The sequence below is a fragment of the Sminthopsis crassicaudata genome, chromosome 4 (genome assembly GCF_048593235.1).
Source record: "Sminthopsis crassicaudata isolate SCR6 chromosome 4, ASM4859323v1, whole genome shotgun sequence".
NCBI lineage: Eukaryota > Metazoa > Chordata > Mammalia > Dasyuromorphia > Dasyuridae > Sminthopsis > Sminthopsis crassicaudata.
Window position 1 is genome coordinate 121,669,486 of NC_133620.1, and position 4,395 is coordinate 121,673,880.

Here is a 4,395-nt window from a genome sequence, read left to right on the forward strand (position 1 = left end):
AGAGTGATTTGCATTCCAGTACACTTGTAGAATTGTAACCCCTGTTGGCTGGATCTTTCAAACTGATACAGAGGTAGTAGATACAGAGATAGACCTGTGGACAGTGTCTTACCACAGACTCAGTCAGACAAAATACCTTAAATGAGATGTTTGAAAGACTGACAGCTATTAACATTGTAAAACTAGACCAACTTCTGGTCAAGAAGAATGTATTACTGAAACAGATTAAAAAAAAAGAAGAAGAAAAGAAAAGAAAGAAAATACACACATCTTGCAGCTTTGATTCTCTTTGCATCCAGATTATCTATGTTGTGAGTTGTGTGTTCTTTCTCTCAGCATCTACTATTTATATCTTCTCAGTTTCTTTGACTATTCAGGATCCAGAACAAGGGGTCATAATATATCCAGAAATTTCTGCACAATATTGTTGCCTGATGAGCATAAGCATAAAGCTTTTGCCCCCATGGAATGGCCCTATTTAAAGGAACTGTGATCCTAATGGGAAAGAAATGGGAGTAATGATATGATTTACGTCGTGGGCAACATTGAATAAAATGCTTTTCCTACAAAATGCATAGTAGCTGCCTTTGACAGTATGAAATGTACAACTGCTATGTGCCCTATAGTTATCTATCTGATCAGTGTTCTTCAGGTAGTTGGAATCTCAAAAGATTTGGTTCTGATCCAAACACATATATTCCGTATAATATTACACTATTTTATTTTTAAGAGAAACAGTCACACAGCAAAAAGTGTTTACTTTGTTGGATAAACCAAATCAATTCTCTCAAAAATGACAGGTGCTTTTAAAAAGCTATATTCTTCAGGAACTCTAGAGCAAACCACCTGGGACCACCTGAATGCGTATGACCAGGAGGGAAACCAGCCTGTGTCTAATACTTAATGTCCGACACCAGTTCACATATCTGTTACTTCTGTGCAAACTGGTGCAGAATTTCAGAAAACTCTTTGTTGTTTTTGATACCTGCTTTTCTTTTTTTTTTTAATGATGAAGTTCTGAAAATAAATTGTCATTGTTGAATATTTAAAAAAAAGAAAAGAAAAGAAAAGAAACACTACTGGATCAAAGGGGAGACACAGTTTGATAACTTTTTGCAGCTCATTTTGTAGATGAGAAAATTGAGGCAAACAGCATCAAGTGATTTGCATAGGGTCACAGGTCATGAGTGTTTGAAGTCAGATTTGAATTAGGAAGGTGCCTCTTCCTGATTCCAGTCTTGGCACTCTATCTACTGTATCACTTAGCTTCTAGATTGTAACACATATATGTTTTGTTGTTAAGCCATTTGTAGTCATTTCTGTCTCTTTGTGTCCATGTGGGGTTTTCTTGACAGTGATTCTGGAGAGGTTTTGCCATTTCCTTCTCCAGATGAGGAAACTGAGGCAAACAGGGTTAAGTGATTTGTCCAGGGTCATACAGCTAGTACATGTCTGAGGCCAGATTTACTTTTTAGTTTATATAAACTAAACAAAAATGCCTCACAAAACGTCATAGGTGAGGTAGTGCCAATATCAACAATATGCCCATTTATTCAATAGGGTTCAACTTTGAATTCTGGTACTACTTCTCTAAAAGTGAATTTAAGTCAATTCTACAAGCATTATTCATTACCTACTAAGTACAAGAGTATTTAAAAGTCAGAATGGTGTATTAGATCAGCTCAGAATCCTTCTTCTGGTACTTACTAGCTATATAATCATAGATATGTCACATTCTCTCTGAACCTCAAAAAGTAGAGCATTTTAGTGATGGAATCACAGATTTTTGATGAATTGATATTTGTACAATTTGCAATTGTTTAATTGCACTAAACAATTTGGGGATTTGAAGGTAAGGTGGAGGCAGAGGGCAGAGTACAAAAGCTGGTTCTCTTCTAGAAGCCCTTCTCTCTTCTATCCCTGCACTTCAACTTTCAAACATCATAGGTAGTTAAGAAGTCTGTCAGAAACATGATCTGAGATTGCTACTACAAAAGTGGTATATGTAAAAATTTAACTTCTAAGAAACTTCATATCTGGCTGCTCAATCAATATTGTGAAGTAGATAAACATAAATCAATGCAGGAGAAGTAATCTAGAAATGCTTACTATTGGACAGGACTATTTTAATAGATTATATAATAGATTAACAAGGACTATTTTAATAGATTTTTTTTAATAAATTCAGTTTTGCATTTGACTTCGTAGGATTTCATTTCCTAAAATTCTATGTGGGACTTTGAGGCTACATAAAAGAAGGAAGAAATGAGCAGCACAGCAATTTAATATTAAAAATTCAATATATAGAATTCAGAAATTAAATATATGGAAATATGGATGAAAATGCATATTTTCATAATGTCTTTATGCCATATGCTTAATATATTGACTTTAGTAAAAAAAAATCAAATTAAATCAACTCATCCTGAAAATTAACTAGAGAAGACACTTTTCTAAGTTGTGTTAGCAGTGCAAACACACTTTCCCTATCCTAAAGAAGCTCATAATCATGGTATACAAATTTGTAATAACATATTCATGATCTTCCTATTAAGATATACATTGTCTTTTTCATCTTTTTTTTTTAATTCTATAGCTTTCTTTATTGAATTCTTAAGGTGATTTCAAATGGTTATCTGATGACTTTCCTTGGATCTTGAAATGGCTTTAGCAAAATGTATGTAACTGACTTCCCATCATGCTCTGAGCCTTTGTAAAAATGGCTGAATTATTTCTTTGTCTGTTCTTGCCTTTTCATCAGTGTAAGCAACTCCCATTTAAGAAAACTTTTTTTTGGATGCAGATTTGTTACACATCTGTAATTTATATCTTAGAGAGTTGCTTGGGTCATTGAAAGATTCATCAACTTTCCCATGGTTCCATAGATAATTTGAGTTAAGAGACAAAATTTGAATCCAGAACTTTCTGATTCCAAAGCTGGCTTTCTAACTAATCTACCATGTTCTCTTTCAAGCTGAATTAAGCTCTCAACAAATAATTTCTGGCCAGACATCCCTACACATCCTCTAACACATGCTCTGTCTCCAGAGAAGATTATCACAGGCTGTAGCTATGAAGTACTGTGCGCTAGCAAAGAGAAAACCTAAAATAATTACTGTTTTTGTCATACTCTTTGGAAATTCAAAAAGGAGGGGAGAAGAGAGACTGTTGATTGACAAACTCTCTTCTCTTCCCCTGCTTTATCCTAAGCTCCTGTAAAGAGAAAATGAGAAATTATTGAATATGATGAGCCAACACACAGCTACATGCTTCTATATCATTAGGCCATAGACTCTTTTTTGCAGGACATTTGTCTTTCCCCAAACTCAGCACCCTTTGCTCATGTTGGCACACTCAAGGCTATATCCATGCCAAAGAATTTGAAGTTGAATTGCAAAATACTAGAAGATTCAAAGAGAGCCAGCAAGTCTGTAAGTCATTTGCAAGATGAAAAATGAAAATAATAATAATAATAACTCAAGTGGTGAAATTTGACTTTAAGTAGAATTTTAGTAAGACCAGGTGTGGTTCCACTGAGAGCAATGTTTTGTTTTGACCACTGGTGGAGTGAATTTCTTGATTTCTGCAAAAGGACATATATACTCTGTTCAAATATAGTAGCAATAGTAATTAGGTTTATATATATATATATATATATATATATATATATATATATATATATATATATATATATATATATATATATATATTTGTAAGGACTTTAAAGTCAATATTTTTCTGATTCTTCCTTAAAAGTCATGCTAAGTAGGAGTGCTGATTAACTCATTTTTGAAGATACTAGAAATGAAAAGAATGAGAGTTATCAGGCATAAAGTCCCAAAGTAAGAATTTAAAACCCAAGTGATTCTCTCTGCCTCCTACTTTGAAATGATCTTGTGAGCATTATCCTTTTAGGACTGTCATTAAATACTTTCAAAGCAGTATTTAAGAGCAAATAGCAATTAATTAGAGAGATCACATGATATTACACTGGATGAGACTCACACTAAGTTGTAGTTCTGTCTTTGTGACATTGGTTAAGTCTTTTGACTTTTCTTTGGATTTTATTTCCTAATCTATAAACTGAGGAAAGGGTAGGATAATCTCCAGGTCCTTTTTAATCTCTAATGTTCTATAGTTTGGGATGAAAGAATGTCACCAAATAATAAACAAGTAAGATATTTTAAAGTCAACTAATTTTTTCTCTGTCAATGCCTAGGGATCAAAGTCAAAATTGCAAAATCATCAAATTTGCTGGAGACATAAAGGTGCTACAGATAAATGACATGTTGGAAGACAAAATCAGAATCCAATATCTCTATAGGATTGAAAATATTGGCTAAATACGAAAAGATAAAATTAACAATAAGTGCAAAGTTCAAAACAGGTTCAAAA